General features: G+C 46.2%; 1 protein-coding gene and 1 pseudogene across 2 annotated transcripts in view; one reads left to right on the top strand and one right to left on the bottom strand.

Moving 5' to 3' along the window:
- Positions 1-27,800, top strand: part of ilk (integrin-linked kinase) — a 122,486-nt gene that overhangs the window by 11,589 nt on the left and 83,097 nt on the right. The gene's annotated exons all lie outside the window — the stretch shown is intronic.
- Positions 38-27,770, bottom strand: LOC140199931 (uncharacterized; annotated as a pseudogene).

Consider the following 27,800-nt stretch of genomic DNA (forward strand, 5'->3'; position numbering starts at 1 on the left):
CTCTCTCAGACTTGCTCCGAATTCTCTCCACTCTCAATCAGACACATTCCGAATTCTCTCTACTCTCTATTGGACTTGCTCCGAATTCTCTCCGCTCTCTATTGGACTCGCTCCGAATTCTCTCCACCCTCTTGGACTCGCTCCAAATTCTCTTCACTCTCTCGGACTCGCTCCGAATTCCCTCTGCTCTCTCAGACTCGCTCCGAACTCTCTCCGCTCTCTCAGACTCGCTCCGAATTCTCTCCACTCTCTATCAGACACATTCCGAATTCTCTCTACTCTCTATTGGACTCGCTCCGAATTCTCTCCGCTCTCTATTGGACTTGCTCCAAATTCTCTCCGCCCTCTCAGACTTGCTCCGAATTCTCACCGCCCTCTCGGACTCGCTCCGAATTCACTCCGCTCTCTCGGACTCGCTCCGAATTCTCTCTACTCTCTATTGGACTCGCTCCGAATTCTCTCTACTCTCTATTGGACTCGCTCCGAATTCTCTCTGCTCTCTCGGACTCGCTCCGAATTCTCTCCGCCCTCTCGGACTCGCTCCGAATTCTCTCCGCCCTCTCGGACTCGCTCCGAATTCTCTCCGCCCTCTCGGACTCGCTCTGAATTCTCTCCGCTCTCTCAGACTCACTCCGAATTCTCTCTGCTCTCTATTGGACTCGCTCCGAATTCTCTCTACTCTCTATTGGACTCGCTCTGAATTCTCTCCGCTATCTATTGGACTCGCTCCGAATTCTCTCTGCTCTCTCAGACTCGCTCCGAATTCTCTCTACTCTCTATTGGACTCGCTCCGAATTCTCTCTACTCTCTATTGGACTCGCTCCGAATTCTCTCTGCTCTCTATTGGACTTGGTCCGAATTCTCTCTGCTGTCTATTGGACTCGCTCCGAGTTCTCTCTGCTCTCTATTGGACTCGCTCCGAATTCTCTCTGCTCTCTCGGACTCGCTCCGAATCCTCTCTGCTCTCTATTGGACTTGCTCCGAATTCTCTCTGCTCTCTATTGGACTTGCTCCGAATTCTCTCTGCTCTGTATTGGACTCGCTCCGAATTCTCTCTGCTCTCTATTGGACTCGCTCCGAATTCTCTCTGCTCTCTATTGGACTCGCTCCGAATTCTCTCTGCTCTCTATTGGACTCGCTCCGAGTTCTCTCCGCCCTCTCGGACTCGCTCCGAATTCTCTCCGCCCTCTCGGACTCGCTCCGAATTCTCTCCGCCCTCTCGAACTCGCTCCGAATTCTCTCCGCCCTCTCGGACTCGCTCCGAATTCTCTCCGCCCTCTCGGACTCGCTCCGAATTCTCTCCGCCCTCTCGGACTCGCTCTGAATTCTCTCCGCTCTCTATTGGACTTGCTTCGAATTCTCTCTGCTCTCTATTGGACTTGCTCCGAATTCTCTCTGCTCTCTATTGGACTCGCTCCGAATTCTCTCTGCTCTCTCGGACTCACTCCGAATTCTCTCTACTCTCTATTGGACTCGCTCCGAATTCTCTCTGCTCTCTATTGGACTCGCTCCGAGTTCTCTCCGCCCTCTCGGACTCGCTCCGAATTCTCTCCGCCCTCTCGGACTCGCTCCGAATTCTCTCCGCCCTCTCGGACTCGCTCCGAATTCTCTCCGCCCTCTCGGACTCGCTCCGAATTCTCTCCGCCCTCTCGGACTCGCTCCGAATTCTCTCTGCTCTCTCGGACTCGCTCCGAATTCTCTCTACTCTCTATTGGACTCGCTCCGAATTCTCTCTGCTCTCTATTGGACTTGCTCCGAATTCTCTCTGCTCTCTATTGGACTCGCTCCGAATTCTCTCTGCTCTCTATTGGACTCGCTCCGAATTCTCTCCGCCCTCTCGGACTCGCTCCGAATTCTCTCCGCCCTCTCGGACTCGCTCCGAATTCTCTCCGCCCTCTCGGACTCGCTCCGAATTCTCTCCGCCCTCTCGGACTCGCTCCGAATTCTCTCCGCCCTCTCGGACTCGCTCCGAATTCTCTCCGCTCTCTATTGGACTTGCTTCGAATTCTCTCTGCTCTCTATTGGACTTGCTCCGAATTCTCTCTGCTCTCTATTGGACTCGCTCCGAATTCTCTCTGCTCTCTCGGACTCGCTCCGAATTCTCTCTACTCTCTATTGGACTCGCTCCGAATTCTCTCTGCTCTCTATTGGACTTGCTCCGAATTCTCTCTGCTCTCTATTGGACTTGCTCCAAATTCTCTTTGCTCTCTATTGGACTCGCTCCGAATTCTCTCTGCTCTGTATTGGACTCGCTCCGAATTCTCTCTGCTCTCTATTGGACTCGCTCCGAATTCTCCCTGCTCTCTCGGACTCACTCCGAATTCTCTCTACTCTCTATTGGACTCGCTCCGAATTCTCTCTACTCTCTATTGGACTCGCTCCGAGTTCTCTCTACTCTCTATTGGACTCGCTCCGAATTCTCTCTGCTCTCTATTGGACTTGGTCCGAATTCTCTCTACTCTCTATTGGACTCGCTCCGAATTCTCTCTGCTCTCTATTGGACTCGCTCCGAGTTCACTCTGCTCTCTTAGACTTTGTTGTGAATTGACATTGACCTCCCTCAGACTGGGTTTTGCATACTTCAGCCAGCCTGTCATTTTGTTGAACATTTAGAATTTGGCATTCTGCCAGTTGCTGCAGAGTTCCTGCCTGCATTCCTGCGATCAGCTTCCTGTGGCGTACACTTGGGATCTGTCCGACTGTTAGACTGGCTTTGAGGGAAAAGGACTCTATATTTGCTGGGTCGTGAGGCACACAATTTAATCCACAGGACAATTAACTTCCTTTTCATAGACTCTAGCATTCAAAGTGTGCTTAATTATCTTTAAATGTGGAGAGACCTTAAGCCACGCCCAGGATTAGAGATGAGGCAGTATGGAGCAACCTTCCCTCTAAACCCAGCCTGTACTGTATTTTGCATAAAACTATAAGACATGGGAGCAGAATTAGGCCATCTGGCCCATTGATTCTGCTCTCCTATTCCATCATGGCTGATTTATTATCACTATCAGCCCTATTCTGCAGCCTTCTCCCCATAAACTTAGATGCACTGACTAGCCATCGACGTCCACTTTAAATTTACTCAATGACTTGGCTTCTTCAGCTGCCCATGGCAATAAATTCCACAGATTCGCCCCCTCTGCTAAAGAAATTCCTCCTCATTTCCGTTCTCAATGGGCGTCCCTCCATTCTGTCCTCTGGTCCTAGATTCGTCCACGATAGAAAACATCTACACGAGCACTCTATCTAAGGCCTTTCAGTATTTGGTAGGTTTCAATGAGATCCACCTCTCATTCTTCTAATCTCCAGTGAGTACAGGCTCAGAGCCATCAAACACTCCTCATACATTAACCTTTTCATTCCCAAAAAATATTCCTGTGAACGTCCTTTGAACCTTCTTCAATGTCAGCACATCCTTTCTTAAATAAGGGGCCCAAAACTGCTCACAATACTCCCAAGTGCAGTCTGACCATTGTCTTATAAAGACTCAGCATTACATCCTTGTTTTTATATTCTAGTCCTCTCAAAGTGAATGCTAACATTGCATTTGCCTTCCTTATCACTGACTTTAACCTTCCAGAACTCCTGCATGAGGACTCCCAAGTCTCTTTGCACCTCAGATTTTTGAATTTTCTCTCTATTTAGAAAACAGCTTATGTCTTTATTTCTTCTACCAAAGTACAGGAGCATACACTTCCTGACACTGTACTCCACCTGCCACTTCTTTGGCCATTCTCCTAATCTGCCTAAGACCATCTACGTACTCCCTGCTTCCTCAACACTACCTGCTTCTCCACCTGTCTTCATATCGGCCACAAAGCCATCAATTCTGTTATCTGTATCATTGACGACTAATGTGAAAATACAAGGGGTGATTGAAAAGTTAATGACCGAAGGAAGAAGGAATCAATTTTAGAAAACCTAGCACACTTATTTTTCAACACAGCCCCCTCCTGCATTTACACACTTAGTCCAGTGGTCGTGGAGCATATGGATCTTGGACCTCCAGAAAGTGTCCACAGCATCGGTGATTGATAAGTTTGTGGCCTAAGGTAGAAGGAGATGACTTATACAGCTCTCGTTACATGCACAAGCAGTTCAGCTCTTTGAGTGATTATGCAGAAAGTTTGAAGTTAATAACTCATCTCCTTCTACCTTAGGCCACAAACTTATCAATCACCCCTCGTAAGTGGTCCCAACACTGGGAGAGCCTCAGGTTATAAGAAACAGGAGCAGAGGAGGACAGGACTTGTTTCCAAAATGCATCAGGCTTGCTTAGATGTTCCATTGAACTTTTTGAATAGAACTTTTTGGCCGCAATGAGCAAAGGTATGTTTGGAGAAAAAAGGGTGCAGAATTTCATGAAAAGAACACCTCTCCAACTGTTAAGCACGGAGGTGGATCGATCATGCTTTGGGCTTGTGTTGCAGCCAGTGACACAGGGAACGTTTCACTGGTAGAGGGAAGAATGAATTCAATTAAATACCAGTAAATTCTGGAAGTGAACATCACACCGTCTGTAAAAAAGCTGAAGATGAAAAGGGGATGGCTTCTACAACAGGATAATGATCCTAAACACACCTCAAAATCCACAATGGACTACCTCAAGAGGCGCAAGCTGAAGGTTTTGCCATGGCCCTCACAGTCCCCCGACCATCATTGAAAATCTGTGGATAGATCTCAAAAAAGCAGTGCATGCAAGACGGCCCAAGAATCTCACAGAACTAGAAGCCTTTTGCAAGGAAGAATGGGTGAAAATCCCCCAAACAGGAACTGAAAGACTCTTAGCTGGTTACAAAAAGCGTTTACAAGCTGTGATACTTGCCGAAGGGGGTGTTACTAAATACTGACCATGCAGGGTGCCCAAACTTTTGCTTCGGGCCCTTTTCCTTTTTTGTTATTTTGAAACTGTAAAAGATGGAAATAAAAAGTTTTATTGCTTAAAATATTAAAGAAATGTGTCATCTGTAACTTTATGCCTTTTGGAAATCAGTTCATCTTTTACTCCCTTAGCTACTCACAGTAACAGAAATTTTGACCAGGGGTGCCCAAACATTTGCATGCCACTATAACTAGGACTTGTGAAATCCACCATCTGCTCATATGAGCTGCTCCCATGGCTTTGCGTAACCCTAATCAGGGATGAGCCAGTGCTGTACTTTGCCCAAGGGTCACCTGCGGGCTAGCGAAGGTAAGGAGTGCCTTCCAACTCCTGAGGTCGAGACATATCTCTATCCCCGACTCCAATTAGGCCTTTCAATATTTGATAGTTTTCAATGAGATCTCCTCTCGTGAGACCACATCCGGGAAGCTGTGGATAGATCTGGTCTCCTAAGCTAGAGGGAGTGTGGTGAAGGTTCATGAGATGGTGGACTTGCTGCATCAGAGTGTGGAGATTGAACTTCCATTCTGTGGAGTGGAGAAGACCAGAGTTGCTTCTCAACTGCTTGGGTTGAACAGTAATGTCATAAGTAATGACATTTCTGATATAATTTCTGTCTAATGATGCCTTTTTTTGAAAGATGATATTAGAAAATTAGCTTTCAGTTTCTTAAGAAAATCTGCAGCATACCAGAACACTACAATTGCAATGCTAATGGTGGATTAGCTTTTTAAGTAGTTTGACTTTGAAATCGGTTTTAATTAGTAATTAACTCAGTGGAAGTTCGGTTGGGCTGAAGAGCCTAGAATCTGTGCTGTGTGTTAGCTTGAGGAGAAATGTCTTCAGTCGAGGTGGTGAATCTTTAGAATCAGTGCCCTGCAGGCCTGTGCAGAGTGTTGTTGAATTCATTTCAGTGGTATGTTTCTGAATGTTCAAAGAATTGAGGTTTTTTTTTTCTTCATTCGTTCAAGGATGTGGACTTCGTCGGCTGAGCCAGTTTTTATGCCCCTCCCTAGTTGCTCTTGGTGGGGGTGAGCTGCCTTTGTGAATTGGTACACCCATAGTGCTGTAGGCATGGAGTGCCAGGGCTTTGTCCCAGCACTGATGAAGGTACAGCCAGAGACTTTCTCCCAGGATGGAAAATGGCTAATATCAGGGGTATTATTTTAAGGTGACTGGAGGAAAGTATAGAGGGGATGTCAGAGGTAGGTTTTTTTACACAGAGAATAGTGGGTACATGGAACACACTGTCAAGGGTGTTGGTAGAGGCAGATACGTCAGGGACATTTAAGAGACTGTTAGATAGACACATGGTTGAAAGAAAAATGGAGAGCTATGTGAGAGTGAAGGGTTAGGTTAATCTTAGAGTAGGTTTAATGGTTTGTGGGTCGAAGGGCCTGTACCGTTTTATGTTCTATATTTCTGACTCAGGATGATGTGTGGCTTTGATAATTTCAAGAAGGTGGTGTTCCTCATTTTTGTTGTGGCTCATGTCCTTTCTGGTGGTAGAGGTGGTGGGTTTATCTATTTTGGTATTTGGGTAAAATTGTTTTTTAATATATAGTAGAGGTTGATCGGTACTTGGTTAGTCAAGGCAGCAAAGGTTACGGGGAGAAGACAGGAGAACGGATTGAGAGGTATAATAAAACAGCCATGATTGAAAGTTGAAGCAGACATGATGGGCTGAATGGCCTTATTGTGCTCCTGTGTCTTCTGGAAACACATACAAAATGCTGGAAGAGCTCAGCAGGCCAGGCAGCATCTATGGAAAAGAGTATAGTCAGCATTTTGGGCTGTGACCCTTCATCAGGAGTGGAGAAAAAGATGTGTCAGGATTAGAAGGTGGGAGGAGGGGAGGAAGAAGCACAAGGTGATACGTGAAATCAGGAAGGAGGGAGGGGTGAAGTAAAGAGCTGGGAAGTTGATTGGTGAAAGAGATACAGGGCTGGAGAAGGGGGAATCTGAAAGGAGAGGGCAGAACGCTGTGGAAGAAAGAAAAGGGGGAGGGGCATCAGCGGGAGGTGATGGGGAATGGTGAAAGAAGGGGTATTACTAGAATTTTGATAAATTGATGTTCGTGCCATTACCTCCCTCTGGTGCTCCTCCCCATCCTCACTGTCTACATCGAAGTTGCAGTATGCAAGCCAGGGCAGTATGATATGGAGAGTAAGTTGTTGCCCGTGTAACGGGCTCCCCCTTTCTAAGCAGCGGATGAATCCAAAGGAACAGCAGAGACCAATGCAGTTTGGCACCAGGAATGTCGCAGGAGTTGCCAATCAGCATTGAGCTCAACATCGGACTGCTCCAGACTTCTCGGGGCTTACTCCTGAAGTCGACCGCATGAGTGGGCATAGCTACAGCTAGTGGAGCTTTGAGATTAGAGTTTTCCTTCTCCTAGCTGAGCTGCCAACCACAGCTGATAAGCCCCATCTGAGCGAAGCAATTGGTTTTGAGGTGCCAGTAAATTGCCTTTGCCCCTTCTCCTGTCAGCAGAAAAGGAAGCAACACACACAAAGTGCTGGAGGAACTCAGCAAGCCAGGCCAGCATCTATGGAAAAGAGTATAGTCGACATTTCGGGCTGAGACCCTTCATCAGGAGTGGGGAAAAAATGAGAAGTTAGAACAGGGGAGGGGAGGAAGAAGTAAAAGGTGGCAGGTGATGGGTTAGAGAGTGTTAGGGGTGAAGTAAAGAGCTGGGAATCTGATAGGAGAGGGTAGAAGACTATGGAAGAAAGGGAAGGTGGCGGAACACCTGAGGAGGTGATGGGCAAATAAGGAGATATGGTGAAAGAGGGAAAAGGAGATGGGGAATGGTGAAGGAGGGTGGGGGCATTACTGGAAGATCGAGAAATCGATGTTCATGCCATCAGGTTGGAGTACCAGAAGGGAGATCAGTGAGAAGGGATGAATGGAAAAGGGAGTCTGGTAGGGAGTGATCCCTACAGAGAGTGGGGGGGGGGGGGAGGAAAAATGTGCTTGGTAGTGGGATCCCATTGGAGACGGCAGAAGTTACAGAAAATTATGTACTGGATGTAGAGGCTACTGGGGTGGTAGGTGAGGACAAGGTTAGGATTAGTGCGGAGAGAGTGTAGAGCAGGGGTAGGGAACCTTAAGCAGAAGTGATTTACTAGCATGCGTTATTCATTAATTTGAGGCAAAACATAACTAGATGTATTTAAATGGATAATTCCTATATTTCAAGTTTTTTATGGCATTTATCTGGCCCACCATCCGCTCATTAATATACGATCTGGCCCACAGAGGCAAAAAGGTTGCCGACCCCAGGTGTAGAGTAATGCGTTCGGAAAGAGTGAAATTTGAGTTGGAGAGAGGAGTAGTAAAGTTGAGACGGTTGATGTCTGGCTTATCGGTAGTTAGAAATGAAAAGATTCACAGCAAACAGAAGACCAGAGTGGGGTGTCCAGGGTGAGGAGAACAGTTGAAGATGGGAGGGGGTCATCGGTGTGTGCTGGAGGGACCTTGCCAAAGAAGTAGGCAGGGAGATGGAGGCAGCGGGGAAGGTAGAAAAGGATCTGCTGGCCATAATAGCTTGAAGGAATTGATAATGAAGAGCAGGAGTTGTGCCTTTGGTAGAACAGACTAGATGGGCCAAATGTTCTGCTTCTGTTCCCATTGCTGCTGATGTGCCCTCAAAGTGCTAGGTCATTGTAACTGAGTACTGTGTTCTGTTCTGTCAACGGTGGGAGGATATGTCATCAGTCTTTGGAACTGCTTGTTAATTTCAGTGAGATGTGCAGATTACAGTGTTCGTGCAGTTATACTATTTACTCTGGGAGAAAGCTTTTGGCTAGTTTCCTGCTAATTCTCCATCGACCATGCACGATCTTTGCCATTTAAGGATGTTTGGAGAGCTGACTGCCTGAGTTAACTGTGGGCCATGCACTGAGAGAGGTGCTGAACACAAAAAACGTCTGTCCTGCAGGAATGTAATCCACTGTTGAGAATGAGCAGCCCTTCACCCTTCCCTCTGTCTCTATCCCCACCTCACACTCCCTGACCCATCCCGCCCCACCTCAGTGAACTGAGCAGAGGTCAACACCCATTGACCACGGGGCTGAGTTTTCAATATCTGTCGAGCCCTTGGCTGACCATCAATCTGCACAGTCCCTGAACAGCCCAGCACACCTTCACTTAATTTGTCCTCGGGGCAAGACACTGCTGCAATGTATTTAACACAGCAGCCACCATACACAGCAATGCTGCCACAGACAACAGCACAGCCCCTTTTCTAAATGGGGAGAACATTTAAAAATCAGAGGTGTAAAGGGACTTGGGATTCCTGGTGGAGGATACCCTAAAGGTTAACTTGCAGATTGAGTCGACAATGAGAAAGGCAAATGCAATGTTAGCATTCATTTCGAGAGGACTAGAATATAAAAACAAGGAAGTAATACTTGTTATTATCTTAAAAGTTGCTGGTGAACGCAGCAGGCCAGGCAGCATCTGTAGGAAGAGGTACAGTCAACGTTTCAGGCCGAGACCCTTCGTCAGGACTAACTGAAGGAAGAGTTGGTAAAAGATTTGGAAGTGGGAGGGGGAGGAGGAGATCCAAAATGATAGGAGAAGACAGGAGGGGGAGGGATGGAGCCAAGAGCTGGACAGGTGATAGGCAAAAGGGATATGAGAGGATCATGGGACAGGAGGTCCGGGAAGAAAGACAAGGGGCGAGGGGGGGACCCAGAGGATGGGCAAGAGGTATATTCAGAGGGACAGAGGGAGAAAAAGGAGAGTGAGAGAAAGAATGTGTGTATAAAAATAAGTAACAGATGGGGTATGAGGGGGAGGTGGGGCATTAGCGGAATTTAGAGAAGTCGATGTTCATGCCATCAGGTTGGAGGCTACCCAGACGGAATATAAGATGTTGTTCCTCCAACCTGAGGGTGGCTTCATCTTTGTAGTAGAGGAGGCCGTGGATAGACATGTCAGAATGGGAATGGGAATGGGATGTGGAATTAAAATGTGTGGCCACTGGGAGATCCTGCTTTCTCTGGCGGACAGAGCGTAGGTGTTCAGCAAAGCGGTCTCCCAGTCTGCGTCGGGTCTCGCCAATATATGAAGGGCCACATCGGGAGCACCGGACGCAGTATATCACCACAGCCGACTCACAGGTGAAGTGTCGCCTCACCTGGAAGGACTGTTTGGGGCCCTGAATGGTGGTAAGGGAGGAAGTGTAAGGACCATTTCCGACACCTCCCTCCCCTTTCTAGATCTTTCTGTCTCTGTCTCTGGAGACAGCTTATCCACTGATGTCTACTATAAGCCTACTGACTCTCACAGCTATCTGGATTATTCCTCTTCTCACCGTCTCTTGCAAAAACGCCATCCCCTTCTCGCAATTCCTCCGTCTCCGCCGCATCTGCTCTCAGGATGAGGCTTTTCATTCTAGGACGAGGGAGATGTCTTCCTTTTTTAAAGAAAGGGGCTTCCCTTCCTCCACTATCAACTCTGCTCTTAAACACATCTCCCCCATTTCACGTACATCTGCTCTCACTCCATCCTCCCGCCACCCCACTAGGAATAGGGTTCCCCTGGTCCTCACCTACCACCCCACCAGCCTCCGGGTCCAACATATTATTCTCCGTAACTTCTGCCATCTCCAATGGGATCCCACCACTAAGCACATCTTTACCTCCCCCCCCCCCCCCCGCATTCCGCAGGGATCGCTCCCTACGCAACTCCCTTGTCCATTCGTTCCCCCCATCCCTCCCCACTGATCTCCCTCCTGGCATTTATCCGTGTAAGCAGAACAAGTGCTACACATGCCCTTACACTTCCTCCCTTACCACCATTCAGGGCCCCAAACAGTCCTTCCAGGTGAGGTGACACTTCACCTGTGAGTCGGCTGTGGTGATATACTGCGTCCGGTGCTCCCGATGTGGCCCTTCATATATTGGCGAGACCCGACGCAGACTGGGAGACCGCTTTGCTGAACACCTACGCTCTGTCCGCCAGAGAAAGCAGGATCTCCCAGTGGCCACACATTTTAATTCCACATCCCATTCCCATTCTGACATGTCTATCCATGGCCTCCTCTACTGCAAAGATGAAGCCACCCTCAGGTTGGAGGAACAACACCTTATATTCCGTCTGGGTAGCCTCCAACCTGATGGCATGAACATCGACTTCTCTAACTTCCGCTAATGCCCCACCTCCCCCTCGTACCCCATCTGTTACTTATTTTTATACACACATTCTTTCTCTCACTCTCCTTTTTCTCCCTGTGTCCCTCTGAATATACCCCTTGCCCATCCTCTGGGTCCCGTCCCCGCCCCTTGTCTTTCTTCCCGGACCTCCTGTCCCATGATCCTCTCGTATCCCTTTTGCCTATCACCTGTCCAGCTCTTGGCTCCATCCCTCCCCCTCCTGTCTTCTCCTATCATTTTGGATCTCCCCCACCCCCTCCAACTTTCAAATCCCTTACTCACTCTTCCTTCAGTTAGTCCTGACGAAGGGTCTCCGCCTGAAACGTCGACTGTACCTCTTCCTACAGATGCTGCCTGGCCTGCTGCGTTCACCAGCAACTTTTGTGTGTGTTGCTTGAATTTCCAGCATCTGCAGAATTCCTGTTGTTTGCCTTGTTATTATCTTGCTTGATAAGGCGTTGGTCAGACTGCATTTGGAGTATTGAGAGCAGTTTTGGGCTCCTTATCTAAGAAAGGATGTGCTGGCATTGGAGAAGGTTCAAAGGAGGTTCACAAAAATTATTCTGGGAATGAAAGGATTGATGTATGAGAAGCTTTGATGGCTCTAGACCTGTACTTGCTGGAGTTTAGAAGAATGATGGGGGAATCTTATTGAATCCTATTGAATATTGAATATTCCTGCTGAAGGGTCTTTGCCCGAAAGATCGACTGCACTTTTTTCCACAGATGCTGTCTGACCTGCTGATTTTGTCCAGCATTTTGTGTGTGTTGCTTGGATTCCAGCATCTGCAGATTCTCTCTTGTTTGAATATTGAATATAGAGTAGATGTGGAGAGGATGTTTCCTACAGTTTGGGAGTCTAGGACTAGAGGGCATAGCCTCAGAATAGAACATAGAAGTGTACAGCACAGGAACAGGCTACTTGGCCCACAATGTTGTGCTAAACCAGCTAAAAAGCAAATCAAAAACATCCAAACACTAAACCCTCTTCCCTACACCATCTCCATATCCCTCCATCTTCCTTATATCCATGTGCTTATTGAAACATCTGTTAAAAGCCTCTAATGTATTTGCCTGTACCACCATACCAGGTAGTGCATTCCAGGCATCCACAACTCTGAGTAGAAAAAACTTACCCCTCACATCCCCTTTGAACCTACCCCCTCTCACCTTCAATGCATGCCCTCTGGTATTAGCTACTCTCTGTCCACTCTGTGCCTCTCATAATCTTGTAAACCTCTATCCGATCTTTCCTCAGCTTCTGATGCTCCGGAGAAAACAACCCATGTTTATCCAGCCTCTCATGATAATATATGCTCTCAAAACCAGGCAGGGTCCTGGTAAACCACTTCTGCACCCTCTCCAAAGCTTCAACATTCTTCCTAGAATGGGGTGAACAGAACTGTATGCAATACTCCAGATGTAGCCTAACCAGAGTTTTATATCATTGCAATATAACCTCTTTACTTTTGAACTCAATGCCTTGACTAATAAAAACAAGCATTCCATAAGCCTTCTTAACCACCTTATCAACCTGTGTAGCCGCTTTCAAGGAGCTATGAACTTGGATCCCAAGATCTCTCTGCTCAGCAATACTGTTAAGAATCTCTGCTTAACGGAGTGCTGCCTCCTTGCACTTGCTCTACCAAGGTGCAACACCTCACATTTATCTGGATTAAACTCCACCTGCCATTTCTCTGACCATATCTGCAGCTGATCTATGTCCTTTAGTATTCTCTGCCAGTCTTCTACACGATCCGTAACTCCACCAATCTTGGAATTATCCGCAAACTTACTAACCCACCCACCTACATTTTCATCCAGGTCATTTATATACATCACAAACAACAGAGGTTCCAGCACAGATCCCTGCAGAACACCACTAATTACAGATCTTCAGCTCAAATAAGTCCCTTCAACCACTGCCATCTTCCTACACGCAAGCCAATTCTGAATCCAGACAGCCAATTTGCCGCGGATCCCATGCATCTGAATCTTCTGGATTAGCCTCCCATGAGAGACTTTATCAAATGCCTTACCAAAATCCCTGTAGACAAGATCCACTGCCCTATCCTCATCAATCTCTCGTCACCTTGTCAGAAAACTCAATCAAGTTGGTAAGGCACGACCTGCCCCACACAATGCCATGCTGCTCTCCCTAATTAGCCCATGGGTTTCCAAATGCTCATATATCCTATCACTAAGAATTTTCTCCAGCAATTTCACTGCAACTGACGTGAGACTCACTGGTCTATAGTTCAAGGATTATCCTTTGTTCCCTTCTTAAATAGAAGTACAACATTAGCCACTCACCGGTCTTCCAGGACCTCGCCTGTGGCTGGAGAGGACACAAAGATAATGGTCAAGGGCCCAGCAATTTCATCTCTAGTCTCCTCCAATAACCTGGGATAAATCCCATTAGGCCCTGGGGACTTATCCACCTTAGAACTCATGACGAGACCCAACACCACCTCCTCCTTGACCTCTGAGTGCCCTAGTGTATTTATACACTCTGTACTGATCTCCTGGTCCTTCATATCTTTTTCCTTGGTAAATACTGAAGTAAAGTACTCATTAAGTACCTCACTCACATTCTCTGCATCCAAGGAAATGTTCCCCCTTTTGTCTTTGAGTGGTCCTATCTTCTTCCTAGTTATCCTCTTGCTCTTGTATGTATAGAATGTTCTGCTTGCCAAGGACTTTCCTTGGCTCCTCCTAGCTTTCTTAATTGCCATCTTTAGTTTATTTTGGCTTCTTTATACTCCTCGTGCTTCGTTTGATCCTAGCTTCGGAAGCTTTACTCAGTGGAAGGATGTCCATTTGGAACAGTGACAAGGAAAAATGTCTTTAGCCAGAGAGTGGTGAATCTGTGGAATTCATTGCCACAGGCAGCTCTGGAGGCCAAGTCATTCAGTGTATTTAAAGCAGAGGTTGATAGGCTCTTGATTAGTCATAAATGATAATAAGTCAGCCGTGATCGAATGATGGAGCAGATTCAGTGGCCCAACTGTCTAATTCTGCTCCTATTTATTATGGTCTTATTTCTGAAAGTGGGCACGTGGCCAAGTGGTTAAGGCATTCAACTAGCGATCTGAAGATCATGAGTTCAAGCCCCAGCCGAGGCAATGTGTTGTGTCTTTGAGCAAGATACTTAATCACACAGTGCTCTGTGATGACACTGGTGCCAAGCCGTATGGGTCCTAATGCCCTTCCCTTGGACAACATTGGTGTCGTGGAGAGGGGAGACTTGCAGCATGGGCAACTGCTGGTCTTCCATACAACCTTGCCCAGGCCTGCGTCCTGGAGAGTGAAGACTTTCCAGGCGCAGATCCATGGTCTCGCCAGACTAACGGATGCCTATTTCTGAAAGCCTCGTCAGGCTGTGGGACATGTAGGTGATATGACTTTGTTGAGTGTTGGTTACCGGATGCAACCAGAGCCACGGGTGCTGATGTGACTATCTCAAAGTTCAAGGTAGATTTATTATGTGTCAACTTATACAAGACTGAGATTCATTTTCTTGTGGGCATTCACAGTAAACCCAGAATAGAATCATAAACAATAATACAATCAATCAAGACCACACCAACTTGGGCATTCAACCAGTGTGCAAAAGACAACAAACTCTGCAAATATGAAAAACTAATAAAAATAAAAAATCAGTAATAAATATTGCCAGCATGAGAAGAAGAGTCCTTGAAGGTGAGTCCTTAGTTTGTGGGAACAGTTCAGTGATGGGGCAAGTGAAGTTATCCCTTCTTATTCAACAACCTGAAAGTTGAGAGGTAGTAACTGTTCCTGATCCTGGTGGTGGAGGTCCTGAGGCTTCTGACCGTTCTTTCCAATGGTGGCAGTGAGAAGAGAGCACGACCTGGAGTGCTGGAGGTCCCTGATGATGGATACTGCTTCCCTGTGACAGCGCTTTGTGTAGATGTGCTCATTGGCGGGGAGGACTACCTGTGATGCACTGGGCCATATCCACTACTTTTTGTCGGACTTTCCATTCAAGGGCATTGGTGTTTTTGTACCAGGTTGTGATGCAGCCAGTCAGTATACTCTCCGCCACACATCTGTAGAAGTTTGTCAGATTGTGGATGTCATGTTGAATCTTCGCAAACCTCTAAAGAAGTAAATGCGGAGCCCAGGACAGATCCTCTGAAATAACAATGCTGAGGAATTTAAAGTTGATGACCCTCCCCACCTCTGACTCTCCAATGAGGACTGGCTCATGGACCTCTGGTTTCCTCCTCCTGAAGCCAGTAGTCAGCTCCTGAAGGTAACCACAGAACAACTCCACAGACACAAAGCAGTGCAGCTCAGGAACAGGCGGTTTGGCCCAGAATGTCTTGTGTTGAACACAGTGTTAAGTTAAACTAAACCTCTCCCTGAACATGATCCATATCTCCCCATTCCCTGCACATCCATGTGTCTGTCAGACTCTTACGTGTCTCCATCATGTCAGTTTCCACCAGCACCCTGGCGGCTGTTCCAGGAACCCATATTCTCTGTAAAATAATACAAAACATCCCCCTTAAACTCCCCCTTAAACCCTTCCCCTCTCATCTTTATTGTATGTACTCTGATATTTGGCATTCCTACCTTGGAAAAAGATACTGTCTGTCTACTCTATCTATGCCTCTCATAAACTTCTATCTGACCTCCCCTCAGCCTCACTGCTCCAGAGAAAACCAAACCAAGTTTGTCAAGCCTCTCATTATAGCATATGCCCTCTAATCCAGACAATATCCCGGTAAACCCCTTCTGCAACTTCTCCAAATCCTCCACGTTGTTTGTGTAACAGAGCAACCAGAACTGCACGCAGTACTCCTAAGTGCGGTCTGACAAAAGTTTTGTTCAGCTTCAACATAACTTGCTGAGTCATATACTATACCCAGAGTGATTAAGGCAAGCGTGCAGTATGCATTCTATACCACTCTGTCTACATGCACAGTCACTTTCAGAGACCTATGGACTTGGACCCTGAACAACAACGGATGCAGACAGGGTCGTAAGAAGGATTTTTGTCAGCTTCATGAAGTACTGAGTACAGGAGATGAGATGTTATGTTGAAGTTGTGTAAGATGTTGGTGAGGCCTAATTTGGAATATTGTGTGCAGTTTTGGTCACCTGCCTACAGGAACGATATAAATAAGATTGAAGGACTACAGAGAAGATTTACAGGGATGTTGCTGGGTCTGGAGGACCTGGGGTATGGGGAAAGATTGAATAGGTTAGGACTTTATTCCATAGATTGAGGAAAGATTAAGAAGAAATTTGATAGCATATACAAAATGATGAGGGATATAAAAAGGGTAAGTATAAGGAGGCTTTTTCCCACTGTTGGGTGGAACTAGAATTAGAGGTCATGGGTTAAGGATGAAAGGTGAAATGTTTAAGGGGAACATGAGGAGGGAACTTCACTCAGAGGGTGGTGAGAGTGTAGAACGTGGTGGATGAGGTTCGATATCAACATATAATAGAGGTTTGGATAGGTACATGGATAGTAAGAGTATGGACGTCTGTGGTGCAGGTTGATGGGACTAAGCAGATTAACGGATTGGCACAGACTAGATGGGCCAAAGGGTCTGTTTGTGGTTGTAGTGTCCTATGACTATATGTTTATTTCCCTCATGGATGCTGCCTGACCTGCTGAGTTGCTCCAGGATCTTGTATGCATACCCCGAAGTGAAACACCTCACATTTGTCTAAATTAATTTCTTGTCTACCTCTTCTCCGCCCATATCAGTATCTGATCTATATTCTGTTGTATCCTTTGAAAGCCCTTGACACTGTCCATAGTTCCACAAACGTATTGATGCATCCACCTATATTTTCTTCTAAGTCATTAGAGACAGAGGCCGCAGCACTGATCCCTGTCCAGCCAGAAATTCGCCCTTCCTTTCTGCCCTTCGCTGGTAGCTTCCAACTGTTCACCATCCCAAGGCCCCATCCGTCCATCTTGGGAACCGCCATGGACTTGGCGTGATACATTCATGCCAGAAGCATGGTGACACTTCTGCACACAGCTGCCACCTGACGTAACAGTGTAACACTTTGCGCCACCAGCAATCTGGATTTAATTCCTGCAGCTGACTGTAAGGAGTTTCTACGTTCTTCGCATGACTGCGTGGGTTTCCTCTGGGTGCTCAGGTTTCCTCCCACGTTCCAAAGATGCACAGGTTAGCTTTAGTGAATGATGGGCATGTTGTGTTGGGCCCCAAAGCGTGGCGACATTTGTGGGCTGCCCCCAGCACGTCCTTGGACTGTGTTGATGATTGACACAAAATGATGCATTTTCCTGTGTGTTGTCTGATGAAGAGTCTCAGCCCGAAATCTGTGGAATTGTTTATTCATTTCCATAGATGCTGCCTGACTTGCTGACTTCCTCTTGCATTTTATGTGTTCTGGATTCCCAGCTTCTGCAGAATCGCTTGTGTTCACTGTACGTTTGATGTACATGTGCCAAACAGAGCTCATCTCTATAATATCTGTGTCCCTTCCACTCCAGGCATGCCTCCATTCCAAGTGATCGAGCCTAGTTGCAGTCAGAGACCACACTCCACTGCTGAAACCCTAGCTAGTCTCTCTTCTCCATTGCGAATCCATCAAAAATAAATCTAAACTTCACTAGTACAAAAATATCTGACTCTATTCTGGCTGTGACCAGTTGATACTGGGAAAGGGATGTCTATCTATATTGCTTGCTAAACAAGGAGCCGTTGCACAGACACTCTGGCACGCCCTAATCTCATGGTCTTGGTGACCAGTGTCCAGTGACCTTAGGCCTGTGTTGTGTATGTACCTGTCCCTGTGTGCAGCTTTGGGTATGTGACTCTGCAGGTACCTGTGTGTAGCATCATGCACATGTATGCTGCGGGCAAGCCAATAGATCCTCCCCTCTGTCCCCAGCCTCCTCAGTGCCTGCCCCTCTCTCTGTGACAGAGTGTGGGATGTTTCCTTCTATAGATGGGCCGCTGCTGTGAAATTCCATTGTCTGAATTTGGTGTTGGATTTGCTGGAAGTGCAAAGGATTCTGCCCTGCTCTGGGCTGGCTCTGTGTAGCTGGCTGCCTCCCCTTGGAGCCAGTCCTGTACTCCCCATGGCATGATCCCCAAGTGGGAAAGTGACGAGATGGGAGTGATGGATCCAAGTGCTCCGATCTCTGCCTTTCCGTGACGTGATCTCCAAGGGGGCGGGGGCAGTGATGAGATTAGGGTGAAGGATCTGGATGCTCCGATCTCTGCCTTTATGTGACATGATCTCCGGGGGGGGGGGGGGGGGGGGCGAGATTAGGGTGGTGGATCTGCATCACTTTATGTAACAGATGTAAAAGCTGTTGTTTTGCAGCAGTATTACAGTGAAAAGACATAAGAGTTAATTACAATATAAAAAGAGCATAGAACACCACAGCCCAGTGCAGGCTATTCGGCCCACAGTGTTGCTCCAACAATTTAACCGACTCTAAGATCGATTTAACCCTTCCTTCCTAGATAGCCTGCCATTTTTCTTTCATCCATGTCCCCAAGAGTTTCTTAAATGCCTCTAATGTATCTGCCTCTGCCACCACCCAGGCAGCGTGTTCCACGCACCCACCACTCTGTGTTTAAACAAAATCTTCCTCTGACATCCTTCTTATACTTTCCTCTAATATCCTCTGGTATTGGGCACTGTCACCTGTGATAAAGGCGCTGGCTGCCTCATCCCCTCCCCTAAAACCTATCTCTTCCTCCCCTTATCCCTTCCCTGCACACCCACTCTCCATCTCCAGCGAAGCTGAAGTGGTGGAGAAACTGAGTAAGTATTTTGTGTCAGTCTTCACTGTGGATGAGACAAGAAGAATGCCGGAATGCGAGTGTGGCTGTTGCTCAGGAGGAGGTACTTGTGAAGCTGAAAAGTCACCTGGACCAGACGGACTATGCCCAGGGCTCTGGAAGAGGTGGCTGAAGAGATTGTGAAGGCATTAGAGGCATTAGTAATGATCTTTCAAGAATCACAAGATTCCGGAATGGTTCCTGTGGATTGAAAGATTGCAAATGTCACTTCAATCTTTAAGAAGGGAGAGATGCAGAAGAAAGGAAATTAAAGGCCAGTTAGCCTGACCTCAGATATTGGAGGCTATTATTAAGGATGAGTTGTCAGGGTACTTCGAAGCACATGGGCCAAGGTCAGCATGGTTTCCTTAAGGGAAAATCTTGCCTGACACAAATCTGTTGCAATTCTTTGAAGAAATAACAAGTAGGATAGATGAAAGAGAATTAGTGGATGTTTTATACTTGTATTTTTAGAAGGCCTTTGACAAGGTGCCACACATGAGGCTATTTAACAAGTAAAGACCCATGGTATTACAGGAAAGATTCTAGCATAGATAAAGCAGTGGCTGATTGTCAGAAGGCAAAGAGTGGGAATAAAGGGGGCCTTTTCTAGTTGGCTGTTGGTGATTCTAGTGGTGTGCTGCAGGGGTTGGTGATGGGGCCGCTTCTTTTCACATTGTATGCCAATGATTTGGATAAAGGAATTGTGGCCAAGTTTGCGGACCATACGAAGATAGGTAGAGGCGCAGGCAGTGTTGAGGAAGCAGAGAGAGACTACTGAAGGACATAGTCAGATTGGGGGAATGGCCAAAAAAAGTGGCAGGTGGAATGGCCAAAGAAGTGGCAAGTGACAGGAAGTGTATGGTCATGCACGTGGTAGAAGGAAAAAAGGTATAGAATATTTTGTAAATGGGAAGAAAATTCAAAATTCTGAGGTGCCAAAGTGCTCTTATTACAGATTGCCAGGTATGATGTTGTGGCCATCACTGAATCATGGCTGAAGGATGGTTGTAGTTGGGAGCAGAAGATCCAAGGTTCCATGTTGTATCGGAGGGATAGGAAGGTAGGTAGAGAGGGAGGCGTAGCTCCACTGGTAAAGAATGGCATCAAATAAGTACGTTTGTAGAAAGATGTGACATAGGATCGGAAGATGTTGAATCCTTGTGGGTTGAGTTAAGAAACTGCAAGGGTAAAAGGACCCTGATGGCAGTTATATACAGGCCTCCCAACACTGGCTGGGAGGTGGACCACAAATTACAACAGGAAATAAAAAAGGGGAGTCAAAAGGGCAATGTTATGATAGTCATGGGAGATTTTAACATGCAGGTTAATTGGGAAAATCAGGTTGGCAATGGATCTCAAGAGAGTGAGTTTGTTGAATGCCTAAGAAATAATTTCTTAGAGCAGTTTGTCGTTGAGCCTACTAGGGGATCAGCTATACTGGATTGGGTGTTATGTAATGAACCGGAGGCGATGAGGGAGCTTTAGGTAAAAGAACGGTTAGGTACCAGTGATCACAATATGATTGAGTTCAACTTGAAATTTGATAGGAAGAAAGTAAATTCTGACATAGCAGTATTTCAGTGGAGTAAGGGAAATTACAGTGGTCTGAGAGAGGAGTTGGCCAAAGTAAATTGGAGGGAGCTGCTGGCAGGGATGTCAGCGGAGCAGCAATGGCGTGTGTTTCTGGGGAAAATGAGGAAGGTGCAGGGCATGTATATTCCAAAAATGAAGAACTACTCAAATGGCGAAATAGTACACTGTTGCTGACTAGGGAAGTCAAACCTAATGTAAAAGCAAAAAGAAAGAGCATACAAAAAGCAAAAATTAGTGGGAAGGTAGAGGATTGGGAAGTTTTTAAAAACCTGCAGAGAGCAGCTATAAGAATCATTAGAAGGGAAAAGATGAAATATGAAAGCAAGCTAGCAAATAATATCAAAGTGAATAGTAAAATTTTTTTCAAGTATGTGAAAAATAAAAGGGAGATGAGAGTGGATATAGGACTGCAAGAAAATGAGGCGGGAGAAATAATAATGGGGGACAAAGAGATGGCAGATGAACTAAATGAGTATTTTGCATCAGTCTTCACTGTGAAAAGTACTGGAAATGTGCCAGATATTGGAGTGTGTGAAGGAAGAGAAGTGGGTGCACTTACTATTACAAGGGAGAAGTGCTCAAAAAGCTGAAAGATCTGGAAGTACATAAGTCACCTAGACCCGATGAACTGCACCCTAGGGTTCTGAGAGAGGTAGCGTTAGAGATTGTGGTGGCATGGTCCCACAGGACTGGAAAATTGCAAATGTCACTCTACTCTTTAAGAAAGGAGGAAGGCAGCAGAAAGGAAATTATAGACCAATTAGCTTGACCTCAGTGGTTGGGAAGATGTTAGAGTCATTTGTTAAGGACAAGGTAATGGAGTCCTTGGTGACACAGGACAAGATAGGACAAAGCCAGTATGGTTTCTGAAAGGGGAAATCCTGCTTGACGAACCTGTTAGAATTCTTTGAGAAGATTACAGGTAGGATAGATAAAGGGGATGTAGTGGATGTTGTATATTTGGATTTTCAGAAGGCCTTTGACAAGGTGCCACACATGAAGCTGCTTACCAAGTTAAAAGCCCATGGTATTACAGGAAAGTTACTAAGATGTTTAGAGCATTGGCTGATTGGAAGGAGGCAGCGAGTGGGGATAAAAGGATCCTTGTGTGGTTGGGTGCCAGTGACTAGTGGTGTTCCGCAGGGGTCAGTGTTGGGACCGCTTCTTTTTATGCTGTATATAAATTATTTAGATGATGGAATAGATGGCTTTGTTGCTAAGTTTGCAGATGATATGAAGATTGGTGGAGGGGCAGGTAGTGTTGAGAAAACAGGTAGGATGCGGAAGGACTTAGACAGATTCGGAGAATGGGCAAGAAAGTGGCAAATGAAATACAATGTTGGAAAATGCATGGTCATGCACTTTGGTAGTAAAACTAAATTTACAGAATATTTTCTAAATGGCGAGAAAATCCAAAAATCTGAGCTGCAAAAGGACTTGGGAGTCATTGTGCAGAACACCCTAAGGGTTAACTTGCAGATTTAGTTGGTGGTGAGGAAGGCAAATGCAATGTTAGCATTCATTTCAAGAGGTCCAGAATACAAGAGCAAGGATGTGATGCTGAGGCTTTATAAAGCACTGGTGAGGTCTCATCTTGAGTATTGTGAACAGTTTTGGACCTGTCATCTTAGAAAAGATGTGTTAGCATTGGAGAGAGTCCAGAATAGGTTCAGAAGGATGATTCTTGGAATGAAAAGGTTATCATATGAGGAACATTTGATGGCTCTGGGTCTGTACTCATTGGAGTTTGAAGGATGGGGGGGATCTGATTGAAATCTTTCGAATGTTGAAGCCTACACAGAGTAGATGTGGAAAGAGGCTAGGAAAAGAAGGCACAGCCTCAGAACAGAGGGGCGTTCATTCAAAACAGAGATGCGGAGAAATTTCTTTAACCAGAGGGTGGTGAATTTGTGGAACTTGTTGGCACCTGCAGCTGTGGAGGCCAGGTCGTTGGGTGTATTTAAGGCAGAGATTGATAGGTTCTTGATTGGAAACAGCATCAAAGATTATGGAGAGAAGGCTGGGAACTGGGTTTGAGGAGGAGAAAAAAAAAGGATCAACCATGATAGAATGGCAGAGCAACTGGATGGGCCAAATGGCCTAATTCTGCTCCTATGTTTTATGGTCTTATGGACCGAGTCCTTTTCCAGGATTCCCTAAAGGTTAACTTGCAGTTTGAGTTGGTGGTGAGGAAGGCAAATGCAGTGTTAGCATTCACCTTGAAAGGACTAGAATACAAGAGCAGGGATGTAATGCTGAGGCTTTACAAGGCATGGGTCAGGCCGCACTTGGACTACTGTGAGCAGTTTTGGGCTGTCTCATACCCCTCTCGCCCACCACCATCTCCAATTCCTCCAACACTCCATTCTGAGGCATTGACCTGTTCAAGATTCAGGATTCAAGATTGTTTAATGTCACTTCTGGTACTTAATGCAAGAAGTGTCTACATAAGGTGATTCTGACAGGAAATGATAGAGTAGTGGTGGTGGGGGTGTATGGAGGGGTGGGTGAGTGGGTGGAGGTGTTGATCAGTCTTACTGCTTGGGGAAAGTAACTGTGGTGATCCTGGTGTAGATGGTAGGTAGCCTCCTCCATGATGGGAGTGGGACAAACAGTCCGTGAGCAGGGTGGGTGGGATCCTTCATAATGTTACTAGCCCCTTTCTATATATAAAGTTGCCAAAAAAAGTTTGTGAACCCTTTGCAGTTACTTGATTTTCTGCATTAATTACTCATAAAATGTGGTCTGAGTAATAGAAACCACTTAGATGAAGATCAGACTACATTTTAAGAGTAATTAATGCAGAAAACCAGGTAATTACAATGGGTTCACAAACTTTTTCTTGCAACTGTATGTCCTTGATGGTGGGATGTTTCCGACTGGTTTCCAGGCTCTGATCTCTGGAAGGGTACTTATATGAGGAGTGTTAGATGGCTCTGGGCCTGTATTCACTGGAATTCAGAAGAATGAGGGGGGGATTCATTGAAACCTACTGAATATTGAAAGGCCTCAAAAGAGTGGATGTGGATAAAAGATGTTTCCAATCGTGGGAGAGTACAGGCTCACAACAAAAGGCCATCCATTTAGAACAGAGATGAAGAGGGATCTGTTTAGCCAGAGGGTGATGAATTTGTGGAATTCATTGTCACAGGCAGCTGTGGAGGCCAAGTAATTCGGTATATTTAAGGCAGAGGTTAATAGGCCGTTAGTTAGTTAGGGCATCAAAGGTTATAGGGAGAAGGCAGGAGAGTGGGCTCTTTTAAGCCCGTAGATGGAGATAGCTGGCGAGTCTCTGTTTGCAAAAACGTGGACTTTCATTCTACAGTCGATGACACTGTTAGTTACGTCGTTGTCCCTGTAGCACAGAAACCTGAGGTAGTTCTTGTGGTCACCTCAGACGAGAAAACAATGGAACATTTGTGGTACGTCCGCAAGGAGAACAACCTGTTCCTCCCAAAAGCAGATGAAAACCCCCAGAAGGAAATTATTAAAGTCTGAGCCTGTAAGGAGCACGTTGTTGAAAGATATGCCAGAATACTGGGTGTTGGAGTCAGATACCACTTGGACCTGACCAGGCTCTTGAGAATGGTTGACTCCAAAAATTGGTCGGTTTCAGCATTCCTCATTCTGTCTCAGTGCTGGTGCTACCTCAGCATGGTCGTACTCCAAAATCTTGCCCAGAAACTGCTCTGTTATCTCTGGCTTTCTTTTCAGAGTTTGCTGTAGGGAGGTGAGATGCGTCAGGGGCCGTTTGTGATTGTTGGGCAGGTATTGCTGGGGAACTCTAAAGGGGAGAGGAGCAACCCAACAATTTGTTTCATCCCTGTAGACTTCTTTGTTCACTGTTTTCAGGATGGGGGAGGTTTGTTGTCAGACTTTGTCTAGTTAAAAATGGTTTGTCCAAGTGTCTCTTCTCTTACCCTGCTAAGCTTGGACGGACTACTGTGTCACTCTTCATTGTGACTGACTTTCTCCTTTGGCCACATGAAGTTGTTGCAGGGAGTGAAGATAGAAGGATGGACATTTTCCAGAACACTCGTCTTGGACGTGCCCACACTTGGCTTATGTGCGTTTCCCAAATGCACATTGCCCACCAGCACCCAGCCCAGATCCGGCCTCTGTGCAAAAGGGACATTGTGCTGCTGACTGACTTTATGCAGGATCTCTGCACTGCGGCTGAGTGCCGGAATGTGTGCTGCTGCACTTTTCAGATGTGGATGATGAAGAGCTGCATGTGGTGTTGGTATTTCAGAGCAATCATTAATTATCTTGTTGCATTCAGTTAGTGGTGGGAGAGAAAGTCTGACTGAGTGATTCAATCTGGAAGCTGTTTGCCTTCCTCCCAGATATCTCAGTTGTACCAGCTTAGGTTCTGAGTAAGTATGCAGATGAGTGGCTTTTAACGTCAAACAGCGCCAAGAAGTCTGACCTGGCCAAAGAATGAATACTTTGGTCGTTGAGTATGACATGCTGTACATGCTGATAGCTCTTTCACTTTGGTCTTGAGGATACATTATAAAAAGGCAAATCTTTGAACAAGGCCTAGCTACCTGCTCCAGACCACAAACCGCGGTGCATTGGGAGTTAACAGCAGTCTTGATGGGAGGGTTTCCTTCTTTCTCCCTATCATTGTCTGATGAGGGTATAGAAAGCTTGAGGGATGGAGGTGCTGGACGTGGCTGCATGCCTGTGTGATGCTGAGTACCATCACCCTCAGTGCACTTCTCTGTTGCTTTGCAGTTGCTTTGCCAAGAGAGTCACTGAGGCTCAGCACAGAGCAAGTTCCATTCTCTTTGGGAAGAGCCTTTCTTTCATTGAGAGTCTTTGTTCTAAAGCCGGTGCATTTCCTGAGTGGGTGTGGCTTAGTATGAATGGGACAGTTCTTCTCTGGCCCATCGCCCTTTTTGACAGAGTTCACATGCAGAGATCTCTGTCTTGTAGAGAGATGGATCTGTCTAATTTCCCAGGTACACTGCTGCCACTCAGAATGGTGGAGCTAGGATTATTTCTTTTGCGTGCCTCATGGCAGATGAATCTGGCGAAGTAATCGAATGGAGGAAGATGGCCACCATTCACTTTCTTGATCCTTGAGCCAACGGATATCCACTTTTTCTGGAGTCAGTCGGGGAGTATCTCCACTACGGGGCTGACGAAGTGGGCAGTGTCTAGATAGGTCAAACTTAGCAGGTATCCCTCTTCCTTAGCACACTGAAGTTCCATGAGAAGGTCTCCTACTTCCCTTAACTTGACGTGGTCCTTGGCAGAGGTTCCAGAAAAATCATCTAATTTCTTAAATTCAGCCTCCTTAATAATTTCTGGCTGGTGTAGTAGTCCTGGAACCATTCCCTGGCCTTCTCTCGAATGGTAACAGGGCTGCCCATGTGCCCTGAGTGCATCCTCTTGATGTGCTCACTGGATTCTTTGCTGAGCCACTTTGTCAGTAGATCCAACACTTCTGTCCGTGTTGTCCCTGTTCTGGCATTGTTGAATGGTGACTGCCACGCTCCTTAGCTCCTAGGTTTATCATCAAAATGGTAAAAGCTTATGCTCACTAAGTCATGGGGAGCCATCTATCATACAAGATGTTCTGTTGCTGGTACTGGGCTGGTAGAAGCTGCCTTGTACTGGGGAACAAACGATTGGGCTGTAGCATTCGGTTGTGAGCTGCGGTGCTGGCGAGCTGTCTTAGCGTCTGCCCACTGCTCATTCTCCCTTTGTATTGGAATCTTTTGGGAGTGGTGTGAAGGTATCGTCAGCAACAAGTGACTTAATGTTTCTGTTGGATTGTCAACGTGAGCCATCTTCCGAAGGAGATTGTCACGGAATAAAGCTGCCATTGGAAAACACTGAAGTTAGGGACGCGGCAGGAAAAGCTGTTCGGTTCTGTGATTCATGAAGTTCAGGCTGTGCTTTCACATGTTTGCCTCCTCAAAGTCCTTGACACTGCGCTTTGCTGGCCCTTTTTGTCTTCATGGCTCCCTCGCTGCCTGAACCCATCCTGTGGTTGCAGCTGCTTCCTGCTGAAGGGTAAGTGCTCTTTGTTCGGCCTCTAATTTTACATTTTCCATTTCAAGCTTTGTCTCCTCTTCAGCAACTGCAGCATGTGTTTTTCTGCCTCTTCCCTGGCGTGAGCTCTTGCTGCTGCACAAGCAGGTGAGTCTGATGTACGGAAGCTCTTAACCTGGATATGGAAGCAGTATCCCCTTGTTTCTGATCCAAAATGCAGTTTTTAGATGCAAGGAGGTTGTTGAAGCACCAGCTGATCTCTGCTCTTTCACTGTACTGCCCTCGCTGCAGTGTTGTAAAATTCAACAAAGGCATGCAAGTCAGGGTGCAGCCTCCGAGCTTCTCAGGTTTTATTGCAGACTCAGTGGCATGACGTAGTGATTAAAGAGTGAAACTAAAAAAAAACCGACAAAATACCGTGCATTGTTCTTTTCGCACAAGTAAGTGTATGTATGTATGTATATATATATATATATATATATATATATATATATAGAACAGAGAGAACTTAGTTAAGTTTCTTGCAGGTAAATATTATAGGATTCTGACAAGTAAATGCTACAGGCAAATAGTATGCATAAACCTTCAGCATTTAGGTTAGTGTCTAATAAACTCTAAAATAGCATTCTATTTCAGCAAGATCTTATTGATACCTCTAGGTTAACTTCTAAACAATACAGCATCAACTTAGAAGTCCTGCTCCTGCTGGGGAAACAACTGGGTGGCTTTAGATGGGAACTTCTTTAGCTCCTAACGTACACCTCTGGCCTTCTGCCTGCCAAAGTGCTTTACTGCGTACTATGTCCTGACTGCACTGGAAGTGACCTAATACAGATCTGAAACTGTTCATTTCAAAATAAAAGCTGAATGTACTTAATCACATAGTAAAAGCATAAATCGATTGCCCAAAGGGCAGAACAAGACTCCATGGACTGAATGGCCTAATTCTGCTCGTATCTCTAAGGAATCAGATTCTTCGTGATGGATCCTTTAAGCCCTTCACTTGACGTCTTTAGCAACACTCCCCTCTGTGAGCCAGTTGATGTTAATCACCTTGGGAAGTGTGATGTTGGAGATGACTTTCAATGTGCCACTGCCTTTGGGAACAGAGCTGCGACTTTGCAAGTTTCTCTCTGATCCAGGGCCGTGTTTTATCCTGTGGTCAGGTAACTGCAATATGCTTACTTACTTAAGCCCATCACCCCTGCCAAGACAAATCGGCAGTGTCCTCTTATCCTCGGCCAGGCATTCACTTCTGGGTGAAGGTCCTTCCTCTCCCAGCGATGAGGGCTTTGGAGCTTCTGCAGCCATTTTGGCAGCACTGGGCACTGAGCATGGGAT

The sequence above is a fragment of the Mobula birostris genome, chromosome 7 (assembly GCF_030028105.1).
Source record: "Mobula birostris isolate sMobBir1 chromosome 7, sMobBir1.hap1, whole genome shotgun sequence".
Taxonomy (NCBI): Eukaryota; Metazoa; Chordata; class Chondrichthyes; order Myliobatiformes; family Myliobatidae; genus Mobula; species Mobula birostris.